Genomic DNA, 18229 nt, shown 5'->3' with positions numbered 1-18229 from the left:
CCCGCCGTTTCCTCAAATCTGCCTTGCCAACAACTCCATCGGGCAGGGAGGCTGTGCTAGAGGCAATTCACAAGCTGTATTCCCAGCAGGTGATAGTCAAGGTGCCCCTACTTCAACAAGGATGGGGTTACTATTCCACACTGTTTGTGGTATCGAAACCGGACGGTTCGGTGAGACCCATTTTAAATTTGAAATCCTTGAACACATACATAAAAAAATTCAAGTTCAAGATGGAATCGCTCAGGGCGGTTATTGCAAGCCTGGACGAGGGGGATTACATGGTATCCCTGGACATCAAGGATGCTTACCTGCATGTCCCCATTTATCATCCTCACCAGGAGTACCTCAGATTTGCGGTACAGAATTGCCATTACCAATTCCAGACGCTGCCGTTTGGACTGTCCACGGCACCGAGGGTGTTTACCAAGGTAATGGCGGAAATTATGATACTCCTTCGAAAAAAGGGAGTTTTAATTATCCCGTACTTGGACGATCTCCTAATAAAGGCGAGATCCAGGGAGCAGTTGTTGGTAGGAGTAGCACTATCTCAGGAGGTGCTACACCAGCACGGTTGGATTCTGAATATTCCAAAGTCACAGCTGGTTCCGACGACACGTCTACTGTTCCTGGGAATGATTCTGGACACAGTCCAGAAAAAAGTGTTTCTCCCGGAGGAGAAAGCCAAGGAGTTGTCATCTCTAGTCAGAGACCTCCTGAAACCAAAACAGGTGTCGGTGCATCACTGCACGCGAGTCCTGGGAAAGATGGTGGCTTCTTACGAAGCAATTCCTTTCGGCAGGTTCCATGCCAGAATCTTTCAGTGGGACCTGTTGGACCAATGGTCCGGATCGCATCTTCAGATGCATCGGCTAATAACACTGTCTCCAAGAACCAGGGTGTCTCTGCTGTGGTGGCTGCAGAGTGGTGGCAGATTCGGCATACAGGACTGGGTCCTGGTGACCACGGATGCCAGCCTTCGAGGCTGGGGGGCAGTCACACAGGGAAGAAACTTCCAAGGACTATGGTCGAGTCAGGAGACTTCCCTACACATAAATATTCTAGAACTAAGGGCCATTTACAATGCCCTAAGTCAGGCAAAACCCCTGCTTCTACACCAGCCGGTACTGATCCAGTCAGACAACATCACGGCGGTCGCCCATGTAAACCGACAGGGCGGCACAAGAAGCAGGACGGCAATGGCAGAAGCCACAAGGATTCTCCGATGGGCGGAAAATCACGTACTAGCACTGTCAGCAGTGTTCATTCCGGGAGTGGACAACTGGGAAGCAGATTTCCTCAGCAGGCACGACCTCCACCCGGGAGAGTGAGGACTTCATCCAGAAGTCTTCACACTGATTGTAAATCATTGGGAACGGCCACAGGTGGACATGATGGCGTCCCGCCTAAACAAAAAACTAGAGAGATATTGCGCCAGGTCAAGGGACCCTCAGGCGATAGCGGTGGACGCTCTAGTGACACCGTGGGTGTACCAGTCAGTTTATGTGTTCCCTCCTCTGCCTCTCATACCAAAGGTACTGAGAATAATAAGAAAACGAGGAGTAAGGACAATACTCGTGGTTCCGGATTGGCCAAGAAGAGCGTGGTACCCGGAACTTCAAGAGATGATCTCAGAGGACCCATGGCCTCTGCCGCTCAGACAGGACCTGCTGCAGCAGGGGCCCTGTCTGTTCCAAGACTTACCGCGGCTGCGTTTGACGGCATGGCGGTTGAACGCCGGATCCTAAAGGAAAAGGGCATTCCGGAGGATGTCATTCCTACGCTGATTAAAGCCAGGAAAGATGTAACTTGGTGTGAGGCCAGTAAGGCCCCAACAGAGGAATTTCAGCTGGGTCGATTTCTGCACTTCCTAGTTCCTACAGGCAGGAGTGACTATGGGCCTAAAATTAGGCTCCATTAAGGTACAGATATCGGCTCTGTCGATTTTCTTCCAAAAAGAACTAGCTTCACTACCTGAAGTTCAGACATTTGTAAAAAGAGTGCTGCATATTCAGCCCCCTTTTGTGCCTCCAGTGGCACCCTGGGATCTCAACGTGGTGTTGAGTTTCCTAAAATCACATTGGTTTGAGCCACTAAAGACCGTGGATCTAAAATATCTCACGTGGAAAGTGGTCATGTTATTGGAGTTGGCTTCGGCCAGGCGTGTATCAGAATTGGCGGCTTTGTCATTTAAAAGCCCTTATCTGATTTTCCATATGGATAGGGCAGAATTGAGGACTCGTCCCCAGTTTCTCCCTAAGGTGGTATCTGCTTTTCACTTGAACCAACCTATTGTAGTGCCTGCGGCTACTAGCGACTTGGAGGATTCCAAGTTACTGGACGTAGTCAGGGCCTTGAAAATTTATGTTTCCAGGACGGCTGGAGTCAGGAAAACTGACTCGCTATTTATCCTGTATGCACCCAACAAACTGGGTGCTCCTGCTTCTAAGCAGACTATTGCTCGCTGGATTTGTAGCACAATTCAGCTGGCGCATTCTGCAGCTGGACTGCCGCATCCTAAATCAGTTAAAGCCCATTCTACAAGGAAGGTGGGCTCATCTTGGGCGGCTGCCCGAGGGGTCTCGGCTTTACAACTTTGCCGAGCTGCTACTTGGATAGGGGCAAACACGTTTGCAAAATTCTACAAATTTGATACCCTGGCTGAGGAGGACCTTGAGTTCTCTCATTCGGTGCTGCAGAGTCATCCGCACTCTCCCGCCCGTTTGGGAGCTTTGGTATAATCCCCATGGTCCTTTCGGAGTTCCCAGCATCCACTAGGACGTTAGAGAAAATAAGATTTTACTCACCGGTAAATCTATTTCTCGTAGTCCGTAGTGGATGCTGGGCGCCCATCCCAAGTGCGGATTGTCTGCAATACTTGTACATAGTTATTGTTCACTAAAGGGTTATTGTTATGAGCCATCTGTTGAGAGGCTCAGTTATGTTTCATACTGTTAACTGGATATGGTATCATGAGTTATACGGTGTGATTGGTGTGGCTGGTATGAGTCTTACCCGGGATTCAAAATCCTTCCTTACTGTGTCAGCTCTTCCGGGCACAGTATCCTAACTGAGGCTTGGAGGAGGGTCATAGTGGGAGGAGCCAGTGCACACCAGGTAGTCTAAAAGCTTTCTTTTAGTTGTGCCCAGACTCCTGCGGAGCCGCTATTCCCCATGGTCCTTTCGGAGTTCCCAGCATCCACTACGGACTACGAGAAATAGATTTACCAGTGAGTAAAATCTTATTTTCTTTCTCATCTCGGTTACTGCAGTAGCAAGCAGTCACCGCAATGTCTCTGTCACCCCCGCGCTATTTCTGTGGACTGCGCATGCCTGCATGCGCTGTACAGACGTGCCATCTGCCTATATTTAGTACTTCAATTTAGTTAGTAAATTAACATTATAAATGTAAAACTGTAGAAATGGGTACAGAAAAACTAAACAAAAAAAAGTTTTCACAAGGGAAAAAGAAAAAGGGTAGTGCGGTGGGCAGAGACACGTGGGCGTGGGCCAAAAAAAAAAAAAGACCTTAAAGGATGCTCAGAGCTCAGGGGTCTGTGCATCCAAAGTGTACCTGGATGATTGCCACAGACCCCAAACTCTAAAAAATGGAAAAGGGCATTGGTGCTTGTGGTATGTAAACCTTTAAGTGAATCCCAGTCATGTTCGAACAAGATACATTCTCTAATTAATCTTAAAGATTAACATAGAGCTGTAGATATGAATTTAGAGAATCTGCCAGGTCCAATTCAAAAAGCCAGTCACAAAGGTTAAACAAACCAAAATGCAGACACCTGATGACAGGATCAGGGCAGGTGCCAGAAACCAGCACCGCAAGCTCCACATTTAGGATGTTGGTCAGAAGACAACCATCATTACTTATTGAGCCAGAGTCCAAAAATCTCTGTGAAGAATGTACTGCTGATATTGGCAAATGCTATAACTACACGAGGGGATCCTACCAAAAAAACGCCACTCTTCATCATAAAGACGTTCCAAATCTGCCTCTCATCATTGCCTCAAGGAAGGAAGTCCACCTCCACCTAACTATGACACTAAGACGACATCTGGCTGGAGAGAGTCTGAAGCAAAAGACGTAGGGGGGACTCAGAAGTATAAAGAATATCAACCCCCTACTGTGCTTGAGCTGCAAATTGTACATGACTACACCGCCAGGATCCCGACAGTCGTCAAATTAACCGGCTCCCACTCAGATCATGCCTTTTGTGGCATCTTTGTTACATTTTCCAGAATATACAATATATAAAGAAAAAGGACCAAAGGTTTTGTTTTTCACTTAGAATCTTGTCAAGGACATTTCACATCCATACAGACTTTTGCAAGATGGATCAAAGATGTACAGTAACTGTGCAGGTTCACAAGGAGAATGTACTTAAGGTGATAAAAGTAATAAAGGTACATTCAACAGATGAGGTAGCGGGAGGCAGTCAATTGATCGCCTGTCGGGATCCCGGCGGTCAGGATACTGATGCCGGAATTCCGACACCAGCTAAAATACCAGTGGTCGGAGTCCTGACCGCCGGCTGGTTACCCCTCTTGGGTGGTGGTCCAATAGAAACCTCGTCGCCACCAGGCCAGAAGCGTGGCGAGCGCAGCGAGGAGACCCGGTGTCGGTCTCCTGGCCGCCGGGATCTCGTACTGATCCTGAGGTAGCAATCTCCTGAGCATATGTGGGTCAGACTTCAGCAGAAGCTTTGTCCAAAACAAATGGATGACCTTCCTGTCAGCTTGAACCAGTCTGATCATTACCTTCTGACCGCTCTCATTGAATAAGCATTTTCATAAAAAAATTTACCACTCTTTTTCTGCAGCGGGGTACACTGCGTGCCACAGGGAATACATCAGGGTGTAGAGTTGTATCTTGATCCAGAGGCACCAACAGGCTAAAGCTTTGACTGTTCCCAGGATGCATTGCATGGCCTCTTCTATAATCCCGCCACCGGACACTGGAGCTCAATTTGTAAGTTGGTGCCTGCATAGCAGGTGATTAAACAGGGGGGCTGCGCTAGGCAGCCCTGAAAAAAGCTTTTTAGAAGACTTGAAGGTTCGCAGCACTTTCTATATCATTATGACATGCTGTGCTGCGGCTCCATCACCTCCCTCAGCAGTGCTGCATACTCCCGCGGCCAGTTCCTGGGTGCTTGCAGCGAAGGCGCACCAGTCCACAGGCACACCACTGCTGACGCTCTCCAGGATTGCGTGGCTGCACATCAGGGAGGAGGTAAAAGGGTCCCCCAGGTGAGACCCACCGGTAAATCGTGGTCCGGTCACGGTCCCAGGAGACGGACCACGCCGCTGGCGTGGACACTGTTCTGCACATGGACCCCACAATATCCACCAAGGAAGGGAGCACAGGTCGGATTTAAAAAAATCCATTTTAGATAGGCTCCACAGTACCCGGTGGTGAGGACTAGCATAGGGGATAAGGCGCTGACCTGTAGCCCCTCCCCCAGCTCCGGGCGCCATCTACTGCTGGTGTTCCCGCCCTGGAGCTGCATTTCACTCTCCCTCATTCCCTGACAGAGATTTTGGCACCATCTTTACACAAGTAGCTGCGGCTGATCTCCGGGACTGCAGTGTAATGCCTCCTCTGTAAATCCGCCTGCCTCATCAGCATTGTGAATTTACAGGGGTATATGCAATTGCGGGCGAATCGCGGCAAATTATCGCCGTTTTTTTAATTCGACACAATTCGACAGGTGAATTCCGGCAGGTGGCTGCCGGAATTCACCATATTCAATGAAAAACGGATTCGACATTCCCGCGGGCGAAAAACGTCCGATTTGCCGGATTTTGCAGCGAATTAAAAAAACGGGGAAAAACCCGGGAAAAAATGGCGTGGGGTCCCCCCTCCAAAGCATAACCAGCCTCGGGCTCTTCGAGCTGGTCCTGGTTCTAAAAATGCGGGGGGGAAATTGACAGGGGATCCCCCGTATTTTTAAAACCAGCACCGGGCTCTGCACCTGGTGCTGGTGCAAAAAATACGGGGGACAAAAAGAGTAGGGGTCCCCCGTATTTTTTACACCAGCATCGGGCTCCACTAGCTGGACAGATAATGCCACAGCCGGGGGTCACTTTTATACAGTGCCCTGCGGCCGTGGCATTAAATATCCAACTAGTCACCCCTGGCCGGGGTACCCTGGGGGAGTGGGGACCCCTTCAATCAAGGGGTCCCCCCCCAGCCACCCAAGGGCCAGGGGTGAAGCCCGAGGCTGTCCCCCCCATCCAAGGGCTGCGGATGGGAGGCTGATAGCCTTGAGAAAAATGTCAGAATATTGTTTTTTCCAGTAGTACTACAAGTCCCAGCAAGCCTCCCCGCAAGCTGGTACTTGGAGAACCACAAGTACCAGCATGCGGGAGAAAAACGGGCCCGCTGGTACCTGTAGTACTACTGGGAGAAAAATACCCAAATAAAAACAGGACACACACACCGTGACAAGTACAACTTTATTACATACTGCCGACACACACATACTTACCTATGTTGACACGCCGACTGCCACAGTCTCCGACGATCCGAGGGTACCTGTGAAAAAATTATACTCACCTTCCAGCGTCCAGAGGTAAATCCACGTCCAGAGTATAATCCAGGTACTTGGCAAAATAACAAAACGCAAAAACCCGTGCCAGTGGACTGAAAGGGGTCCCATATTGACACATGAGACCCCTTTCCCCGAATGTGCCGGGACCCCACGTGACTCCTGTCACTGAGGTCCCTTCAGCCAATCAGGAAGCGCTACTACGTGGCGCTCACCTGATTGGCTGTGCGCTGTCTGTGCTGTGATAGCGCATCACACAGCTCTCTCCATTATATTCAATGGTGTGAACTTTGCCGTCAGCAGGGGAGTTACCCGCGGTCAGCTGCTGACCAGCGGGTGACCCCACCGCTAACCGCAAGGTTCCCACCATTGAATATAATGGAGAGGCTTTGCGATGCGCTGTCTGAGCTCAGACGCGCAGAGCCAATCAGCAGAGTGCAAGGACGTTGCACTCGCTGATTGGCTGAAGAGACCTTTCAGTGACAGCTGTCACGGAGAGGTCTCTGCATTCGGGGAAAAGGGTCTCATGTGTCAATATGGGACCCCTTTCAGTCCGCTGGCACGGGTTTTTGCGTTTTGTTATTTTGCCAAGTACCTGGATTATACTCTGGACGTGGATTTATCTCTGGATGCTGGAAGGTGAGTATAATTTTTTCACAGGTACCCTCGGATCATCGGAGACTGTGGCAGTCGGCGTGTCAACATAGGTAAGTATGTGTGTGTCGGCAGTATGTAATAAAGTTGTACTTGTCACGGTGTGTGTGTCCTGTTTTTATTTGGGTATTTTTTCCCCAGTAGTACTACAGGTACCAGCGGGCCCGTTTTTCTCCCGCATGCTGGTACTTGTGGTTCTCCAAGTACCAGCTTGCGGGGGAGGCTTGTTGGGACTTGTAGTAGTACTGGAAAAAAAAATATTCTGACATTTTTCTCAAGGCTGTCAGCCTCCCATCCGCAGCCCTTGGATGGGGGGGACAGCCTCGGGCTTCACCCCTGGCCCTTGGGTGGCTGGGGGGGGGACCCCTTGATTGAAGGGGTCCCCACTCCCCCAGGGTACCCCGGCCAGGGGTGACTAGTTGGATATTTAATGCCACGGCCGCAGGGCACTGTATAAAAGTGACCCCCGGCTGTGGCATTATCTGTCCAGCTAGTGGAGCCCGATGCTGGTGTAAAAAATACGGGGGACCCCTACTCTTTTTGTCCCCCGTATTTTTTGCACCAGGCGCAGAGCCCGGTGCTGGTTTTAAAAATATGGGGGATCCCCTGTCAAATTTCCTCCCACATTTTTAGAACCAGGACCAGCTCGAAGAGCCCGAGGCTGGTTATGCTTTGGAGGGGGGACCCCACTCCATTTTTTTCCTTGATTTTACCGTTCCAGCTATAAAAAAAAATATATATATTTTTAAAAATATATAAATAATACTTGTGCCTCCAAAAAAGACAAACCAAGTACCTAATCCCTTCTAATATAAATAGATATGCTATTACCAAAAAAAAAAACACCAAAAAAAACATGTTTTAATTTTTTTTTATTGGTTTCACCCTCCACAGTGTGGCGGATTGAAAATGACGAATTTACTGTCTAAAAGCATTGTTGTCGAATTTCCAAACTTGAATTGAATACACTTTGGTCGAATTGCAGCACTTGTATCATTGCAGAAAAGTCGAATTTGACAAAAGTCGAATTTCAAAAAGTCGAATTTTGAAAGTCCGTTTTTTTGACGGAAAGCACTGAATTGCATTGACGATTTTTTTTTTGGGGCGAAAAATTCCCGAAATTCGACAATTTCGGGAATTCGACCACAATTGCATATACCTGACAGTCTCTTAAGTATTCTACATGTCATTTTAGACAGTGTTAGTTAAGGACAAGTGTACTTCTACCTGAATATTTAGTACAAGATATTCTGACATATATGTCCAGTATCTACTGTGCATTGTTTTATCTATCTATATGTAGTTTTACTTGCCTAGTGCAGTTTTATTGTTTATCTGAAATAACTTCTGCATTGTACCTGTGACTGAGTGTGCCTGTAGCTGCTGTGTGGATTTCATTCTCGTGGATCACACTTATTGCTATCACTATATTCTGTACCCTGGGGGTCTAGGTGTGTTAGGGTCTCATATATATATATATATATATATATATATATATATATATATATACACACACACACACACACACACACACACACACTATACGGTTTTGTGTTTTTTACTGTGTATTTCAGTCACCTCATACCGCTTTAATTCTCTGTCCTGCATTTACTGTCACATAAATCAGGGGGTTATTTGCAGGTGTTGTGTTTGTCTGGCTATATTGTACTGTTACACTCTAAGGCTACATTCCCTATAATGTCTGCCACACAGGGCGGGAAATCCGTGGACGCTTCTGCATCATGCAGTGCTTGCACCACGGATTTACCTGAGGGGGAAGTTTTAGCTGATGGTTCAGGTACTGGGTGCCATACATCTCCCAGTCAACCCGCAGCACCTGTGGCCAATCAGGAATGCTTGTGACACATCTTATGCCACCTGTGGGACCTCCTGTGCCATTGCAGCCACATAGTGTCCCTGTGGTTAATCCGCCCTGGGCGGACACTCTGTCTACCCAGATACAACAATTAAATCAATCTTTGGTTAGACAAAAGTCTACACCACGCCCATCTGGGGTCAAGGGGTCATCTAAGCGGTCCGCTTCCTCCTCACAATCCACTAATATTTCAGATAATTCTTCTGAGGATGGGGAATATACTGATCCGTCAGACACTGATACAGTCGCTTCTGACGAGGAACCTACAACTCAAGTTGATGTTCCTGACCTAGTGGAGGCTATTAAGCTGACTCTACAAATTGATGATGAGGTAGATCCCACTACTGCGTCTAAGAAACATGATAAGTTCAAACGTCAGAAGGTTACTAAAGTAGTCTTACAACATTCTGACCATTTAATTGACACACGTCAGGAATCCTGGTCGTCTCCAGGAATAAATTCTCCCTGTCTAAAAATAGGATTTTAATTACCTACCGCTAAATCCTTTTCTCGTAGTCCGTAGAGGATCCTGGGATCCACATTAGTACCATGGGGTATAGACGGGTCCTTTGGGAGCCACTGGCACTTTAAGAGTTTAATAGTGTGGGCAGGCTCCTCCCTCTATGCCCCTCCTACCAGACTAGAAACTGTGCCCAAGGAAACGGACATACTTCGAGAGACAGAAATACACCGATAGTGGTGAGATTCACACCAGCTCGCACATAACAAAATGGAAAGCCAAGCTAACCAACTTGGTACAATTCAGCAACGGCTGAAACAGCAATACTGAACCAAGTAACAATGCAGGAATACGAAGCACTGGGCGGGCGTCCAGCATCCTCTACGGACTACGAGAAAAGGATTTACCGGTAGGTAATTAAAATCCTATTTTTTTCTTATGTCCTAGAGGATGCTGGGGTCCACATTAGTACCATGGGGATGTACCAAAGCTCCCAGTACGGGAGGTAGAGTGCTGATGTTCCTGCAGAACCGATTGACCAAACTTTAGGTCCTCAGAGGCCAAGTATCGAACTTGTAGAACTTAGCAAACGTGTTCGACCCAGACCAAGTAGCTGCTCGGCAAAGCTGTAAAGCTGAGACACCCCGGGCAGCCACCCAGGAAGAACCAACTTTACGAGTAGAGTGGGCCTTAACAGATTTTGGACATGGCAAGCCTGCCGTAGAATAAGCATGCTGGATAGTAAACCTGATCCAATGAGAAATCGTCTGCTTAGAAGCAGGACACCCAACCTTGTTGGGATCATAAAGGACGAACAAAACGTCCGACTTCCTGTGACGAGAGGTTCTCATCACATAAATCTTCAAAGCCCTCACCACATCCAAGAACTTTGAGGTAATTGAGGAGTCAGTTGCCACTGGCACCACAATAGGTTGGTTGATATGAAAAGCAGACACTACCTTCGGAAGAAACTGCTGACGCGTTCTGAGCTAAGCCCTATCTTCAAGGAAAATCAAATAGGGGCTCTTGCAAGACAATTCAGCGGCATTCAGCATTTCTATCTGCTGCTTAAACGTACGGGTGGACATACCCCTCTGACGTACCGGGTGCCGGATGTAGCAGCCACACTCAGCATTTAATAGCACTACCGCATTAAATACCCGCTGGCCAGCGGTCTGCTTAGCGGCACTACCTCATCGGGTAAGACTCCCACCGTTCTAAACAACGGCATATGGTTCCGGTATCTGCATAATTAGTGACAGTACAGCCAGAGCCGGCGCTACCCGCTCAGCAATGGTATGCAATGCAGGGAGGCGCTGAGGTGAAGAGGCGCTCTCCCTGCTCTGCTACCCTGCCGCTGCGCCTGTCAGTCTGGATGACAGGTAGCGGCGCTGGCAGCGGGTAGCACGGCTCCCTCCCCTCCTCATCCCCAGTGAGACTGCAGGCAGTGGCACTGTGCAGGCTCACCCCTCACACAGCTCCGCCACCATCCCGCGCTCCGAACTGTATTGGGGGCGTGGCCTAATCGCGGGAGGTGTCACCACGCCCCCTTATGGAAAACTTCTTTTTTTAAATCTTAATGGCGCCTGATGATCCCTGAGCCCCCGGCCAGCCCTCAGCCCCTCAGGCAGGGTAAATTCAGTGTAGGAACATGATCAGTGTAATCATCCTCCGCCCCCCTCCCCACCTATACAGGAACAGGCAGAGGCTCAGCATTAGCAGCATATGCTGTGCTCCCAGGATGAAAGCCTTATGCTGCTGCCCAGTAAAGAGGGATGGTGGTGGGAGTGCGGCAGACCAGGGTCCATGCTGGGCCACTCCATAAGTCCCAGGCCCGGGTAATTAGTACCCGCTCCCCCCTCGTCATCACTGCCGACATCCTACAGTCGCTGAAGTAACGGAGCCTGCAAGAAACGAGGCGGAGAAGGGAGGGGAGGAGCAGCGCCAGAGTCGGGACCTCCTGCAGGTACCGGGGCCGCACTGTGGAGAGAATGAGGGCTGTACCTAGCATAGGGGGTTATTCACAGATGAACGCAGATGGCTGCATATGAAGCCAGATCTGTGTTCATCTCTGCACATGCTGAGGGCCGCCCAGCACAAGGCAAGGCCGCCCAGCATGTGTGGTGCCTCCTCCCCGATGCATCCGCAATTTGATTGAAGACGCATATGATCTAAGGTTGATCCCTGGCAGTGCAGCTTGGTCAGCAGCCATTTTTTATGGGAGCGGCTGTGTGTGACGTCCCGGCCTGCCCCCTTTTTTTTACTGGCGTCACCCCCGCAACACCTTAACTCCGCTACGCTGTCGCCTATCAATCACATTGTGGTCGCATCCATTGGGGAAGCGACCGCAATGTGTGTGGCCTCATGCCCACTGCGCATGCAGTTTGCTGCCACTGGCAAACTGCGCTGAGGGCCGCTATTGCAGCGGGGTCTCAATGACCTTCATAATGTGTATAATGGGCTGTACCTGGCATAATGTATATAATGGGCTCTACTCTGGCGTAACGTGTAATAGCGGCTCTCCTGTATGGCATAAGGTGTATAAGGGTACTACTGTGCGGTGTAATGTGACTAACGTACACTACTGTGCGGTGTAATGTGACTAATGTACACTATTGTGCGTGTAATGTGACTAACGGACATTACTGTGCGGTGTAATGTGACTAACGGACACTACTGTGCGGTGTAATGTGACTAACGGACACTACTGTGCGGTGTAATGTGACTAACAGACGCTACTGTGCAGTGTAATGTGCCTAATAGACGCTACTGTGTAGTGTAATGTGACTAACGGACACTTATGTGCGGTGTAATGTGACTGACACTGCTGTGCGGTGTAATGTGACTAACGGACACTGCTGTGCGGTGTAGTGTGAATGACGGACACTACTGTACAGGGTAATGTGACTAACGGACACTACTGTGTGGTGTAATGTGACTAACGGACACTACTGTGCTGTGTAATGTGACTAATGGACACTACTGTGCGGGGTTATGTGACTAACGGACACTGCTGTGCGGTGTAATGTGAAAAACGGACACTGCTGTGCAGTGTAACGTGACTAACGGACACTGCTGTGCGGTGTAGTGTGAATGACGGACGCTACTGTGCGGTGTAACGTGACTAACGGACACTGCTGTGTGGTGTAATGTGACTATCAGACACTACTGTGTGGGGTTATGTGAACTGGTACTATTCTGTGGCCCTATATTTTTGGCGCACGCCTTCGGCGTGCACTGTCCCTATTCTGAGCATGGCCAGAGGAAACTATTGCCCTGAGCTCTTAGAGATATAGAACTGGCCCTGTCATTGATTTTAAATGTGAATAAGGGGCACTATTATGTGGCATAATATGAATCAGGGACACTATGTTTGGGTTAATGTGCATAAGATTGTAATACTGTGTTGCATAATTTGAATTATGGGTACCATTGTGGTCACACCCTTCCTTTTGTGAGCACACCCCTTTTTGCAGTGCGCGCTGTCCCTTTTTTACGGATGGGGGGGCGCAAATTTATTATTTGCAGGAGGGCGCCAAACACTGTAGCACCGGCCCTGAGCACAGCACTCCTATTTACCATCTTCATATGGACTCAAGCGTTAAGACTGACTGAACTATACTGAGAGTCTCCGCTTGCTACATGCTGCACTGGTAATTATACTCAGTAATCAATTTCTATCTTTCACTCCAGAGACTCCAAAAGCTACAAATTATTTGTATCAGCTTGGTCACTACAACATTTTGTGATTCAGGCTGATTATCATACATTTTTTTAATCGTGTCTAGTATGTGTGTATTTGTGTCAATTTAAGTGTTATGTTTATTTCTCTAACGTCCTAGTGGATGCTGGGGACTCCGTAAGGACCATGGGGAATAGACGGGCTCCGCAGGAGACTGGGCACTCTAAAGAAAGAATTAGTACTACTGGTGTGCACTGGCTCCTCCCTCTATGCCCCTCCTCCAGACCCCAGTTAGAATCTGTGCCCGGCCAGAGCTGGGTGCTTTTAGTGGGCTCTCCTGAGCTTGCTAATAAGAAAGTATTTTAGTTAGGTTTTTTATTTTCAGAGAGCTACTGCTGGCAACAGACTCTCTGCTACGAGGGACTGAGGGGAGAGAAGCAAACCTACTAACTGCGGCTAGGTTGCGCTTCTTAGGCTACTGAACACAATTAGCTCCAGAGGGATCGAACACAGGTACCTAAACTTGTTCGTCCGTTCCCGGAGCCGCGCCGCCGTCCCCCTCGCAGAGCCAGAAGTACAGAAGCCGGCAGAAGCAAGAAGACATCGAAATCGGCGGCAGAAGACTCCTGTCTTCACTTAAGGTAGCGCACAGCACTGCAGCTGTGCGCCATTGCTCCCACAGCACACCCGCACACTCCGGTCACTGTAGGGTGCAGGGCGCAGGGGGGGGGCGCCCTGGGCAGCAATTAGAGTACCTTTGGCAAAATAACACATATATACAGCCAGGCACTGTATATATGTGCGAGCCCCCGCCATTTTTTACACGTAGAAGCGGGACAGAAGCCCGCCGCTGAGGGGGCGGGGCCTTCTTCCTCAGCACACCAGCGCCATTTTCTCTCCACAGCTCCGCTGGAAAGAAGCTCCTCAGGCTCTCCCCTGCAGTATCAAGGAAGAAAAAGGGTGAAAAAGAGAGGGGGGGGCACATAAATTTAGGCGCATTTTATATAAAACAGCAGCTACTGGGTAAACACTGTGTAATCGCTGGGTTATATAGCGCTGGGGTGTGTGCTGGCATACTCTCTGTCTCCCCAAAAGCCTTTGTGGGGTCCTGTCCTCAGTCAGAGCATTCCCTGTGTGTGTGCGGTGTGTCGGTACGTCAGTGTCGACATGTTTGATGAGGAAGGATACGTGGAGGCAGAACAAGTGCAGATGAATGTGGTGTCGCAGCCGACGGTGCCGACACCTGATTGGATGGATATGTGGAAGGTGTTAAATGATAATGTAAGCTCCTTGCATAAAAGGTTGGATAAAGCTGATGTATTGGGACAGTCAGGGTCTCAACCTATGTCGGATCCCACAGCTCAGAGGCCGTCAGGGTCTCATAAGCGCCCACTGTCCCAGATGGTTGACACAGATGCCGACACGGAGTCTGACTCCAGTGTCTATGACGATGATGCAAAGTTGCAGCCTAAAATGACTAAAGCCATCCGCTACATGATTATAGCAATGAAGGATGTATTGCACATATCAGAGGAAAACCCTGTCCCTGACAAGAGGGTTTATATGTATGGGGAGAAAAAGCAAGAAGTGACTTTTCCCCCTTCACATGAATTAAATGAATTATGTGAAAAAGCGTGGGATTCCCGTGATAGGAAAGTAGTAATTTCCAAGAGATTACTGATGGCGTATCCTTTCCCGCCAACGGATAGGTTACGCTGGGAATCCTCCCCTAGGGTAGACAAGGCGTTGACACGCTTATCTAAGAGGGTGGCTCTGCCGTCTCAGGATACGGCCGCCCTGAAGGATCCTGCGGATAGAAAGCAGGAAGCTATCCTGAAGTCTGTATATACACATTCTGGTACTCTACTGAGGCCAGCAATTGCTTCGGCCTGGATGTGTAGTGCGGTAGCAGCATGGACTGATAATCTCTCTGAGGAGATATATACTCTGGACAGGGACACTGTTCTACTGACCCTGGGGCATATCAAAGACGCTGTCCTATATATGCGGGATGCCCAGAGGGACATTTGCCTGCTGGGCTCTAGAATAAACGCAATGTCCATTTCGGCCAGAAGGGTCTTATGGACCCGGCAATGGACAGGGGATGCCGACTCGAAAAAACACATGGAGGTTTTGCCTTATAAGGGTGAGGAATTATTTGGGGACAGTCTCTCGGACCTAGTTTCCACAGCTACAGCTGGGAAGTCAAATTTCTTGCCATATATTCCTTCTCAACCGAAGAAAGCACCGTATTACCAAATGCAGTCCTTTCGTTCACAAAAAAGCAAGAGAGTCAGAGGTGCATCCTTTCTTGCCAGTGGCAGGGGTAGAGGGAAAAAGCTACACCATACAGCTAGTTCCCAGGAACCAAAGTCCTCCCCGGCTTCCACTAAATCCACCGCATGACGCTGGTGCTCCACAGGCGGAGCCAGGTGCGGTGGGGGCGCGTCTCCGAAATTTCAGCCACCAGTGGGTTCTCTCACGGGTGGATCCTTGGGCTATACAAATTGTGTCTCAGGGATACAAGCTGGAATTCGAGGTGACGCCCTCTCACCGTTTCCTAAAATCGGCATTGCCAGTTTCCCCCATGGAAAGGGAGGTAGTATTGGCGGCCATTCACAAACTATATCTCCAGCAAGTGGTGGTAAAGGTTCCCCTCATTCAACAGGGCAGGGGTTACTATTCCACTATGTTTGTGGTACCGAAACCGGACGGTTCGGTCAGGCCCATCTTGAATTTAAAATCCCTGAACATTTATCTGAAGAAATTCAAGTTCAAAATGGAATCGCTCAGAGCGGTCATTGCAAGCCTGGAAGAGGGGGATTTCATGGATGCTTACTTGCATGTCCCCATTTATCCGCCTCATCAAGAGTACCTCAGGTTTGTGGTACAGGACTGTCATTACCAATTCCAGATGCTGCCGTTTGGCCTGTCCAAGGCACCGAGAATATTTACCAAGGTGATGGCGGAGATGATGGTGCTCCTTCGGAAGCAAGGAGTTACAATTATCCCATACTTGGACGATCTCCTCATAAAGGCGAGGTCCAGGGAGCAGTTACTGATCAGCGTAGCACACTCTCTGGAAGTGTTGCGGCAGCACGGCTGGATTCTGAATATTCCAAAGTCGCAGCTGATCCCTACGACGCGTCTACCCTTCCTGGGCATGATTCTGGATACAGACCAGAGGAAGGTATTTCTCCCGGAGGAGAAGGCTCAGGAGCTTGTGACTTTAGTCAGGGGCCTCCTGAAACCAAAACAGGTGTCGGTGCATCACTGCACGCGAGTCCTGGGAAAGATGGTGGCGTCATACGAAGCCATTCCCTTCGGCAGGTTCCATGCCAGGATCTTTCAGTGGGATCTGTTGGACAAGTGGTCCGGATCGCATCTTCAGATGCATCGGCTGATCACCCTGTCCCCCAGGGCCAGGGTGTCTCTTCTGTGGTGGCTGCAGAGTGCTCACCTCCTCGAGGGCCGCAGGTTCAGCATACAGGACTGGGTCCTGGTGACCACGGATGCAAGCCTCCGCGAATGGGGAGCAGTCACTCAGGGAAGAAACTTCCAAGGGTTGTGGTCAAGTCAGGAGACTTGTCTGCACATAAATATCCTAGAACTAAGGGCCATATACAACGCCCTAAGCCAAGCGGAGCCTCTCCTTCGAGACCAACCAGTGCTGATTCAGTCAGACAACATCACTGCAGTGGCCCATGTCAACCGACAGGGCGGCACAAGAAGCAGGGGGGCGATGGCAGAAGCCACCAGGATTCTTCGGTGGGCGGAGAATCACGTGCAAGCACTGTCAGCAGTGTTCATTCCGGGGGTCGACAACTGGGAAGCAGACTTCCTCAGCAGACACGACCTCCACCCGGGAGAGTGGGGACTTCATCAAGAAGTCTTCACGCTGCTGGCAAATCGATGGGAACTCCCACAGGCGGACATGATGGCGTCACGCCTCAACAAAAAGCTAAACAGGTATTACGCCAGGTCAAGGGACCCTCAGGCGATAGCTGTGGACGCACTAGTAACACCATGGGTGTTCCAGTCAGTCTATGTGTTTCCTCCTCTTCCTCTCATACCAAAGGTGCTGAGAATTGTAAGAAAAAGAAGAGTGAGAACGATATTCATCGCTCCGGATTGGCCAAGAAGGACTTGGTACCCGGAATTGCAAGAAATGCACACAGAGGATCCATGGCCTCTGCCTCTCAGACAGGACCTGTTACAACAAGGACCCTGTCTGTTCCAAGACTTACTGCGGCTGCGTTTGACGGCATGGCGGTTGAACGCCGGATCCTAGTGGAAAAGGGCATTCCGAATGAAGTTATTCCTACGCTGATAAAGGCTAGGAAAGACGTGACAGCAAAGCATTATCACCGTATATGGCGAAAATATGTTGCTTGGTTTGAGGCCAGGAGGGCCCCTACAGAGGAATTCCAGCTGGGTCGATTCCTGCACTTCCTACAGTCAGGAGTGACTATGGGCCTAAAATTAGGATCCATAAAGGTCCAGATTTCGGCCCTATCTATTTTCTTTCAGAAGGCACTGGCTTCACTGCCTGAGGTTCAGACTTTTGTTAAGGGAGTGCTGCATATTCAGCCCCCTTTTGTGCCACCAGTGGCACCTTGGGATCTCAACGTGGTGTTGGGTTTCCTGAAATCCCACTGGTTTGAGCCACTTAAGACCGTGGAGCTAAAGTATCTCACATGGAAAGTGGTCATGCTGTTGGCCTTAGCTTCGGCTAGGCGAGTGTCAGAATTGGCGGCTTTGTCATGTAAAAGCCCCTATCTGGTTTTCCATATGGACAGGGCAGAATTGCGGACTCGTCCGCAATTTCTACCAAAGGTTGTGTCTTCGTTTCATTTGAACCAACCTATTGTGGTGCCTGCGGCTACTCGTGACTTGGAGGATTCCAAGTTGCTGGACGTGGTCCGGGCTTTGAAGATTTATGTTAACAGAACGGCTGGAGTCAGGAAGACTGACTCGCTGTTTATCCTGTATGCATCCAA

Source organism: Pseudophryne corroboree, chromosome 2 (assembly GCF_028390025.1).
Source record: "Pseudophryne corroboree isolate aPseCor3 chromosome 2, aPseCor3.hap2, whole genome shotgun sequence".
NCBI classification, from domain to species: domain Eukaryota; kingdom Metazoa; phylum Chordata; class Amphibia; order Anura; family Myobatrachidae; genus Pseudophryne; species Pseudophryne corroboree.
This window is presented reverse-complemented; position numbering follows the sequence as displayed.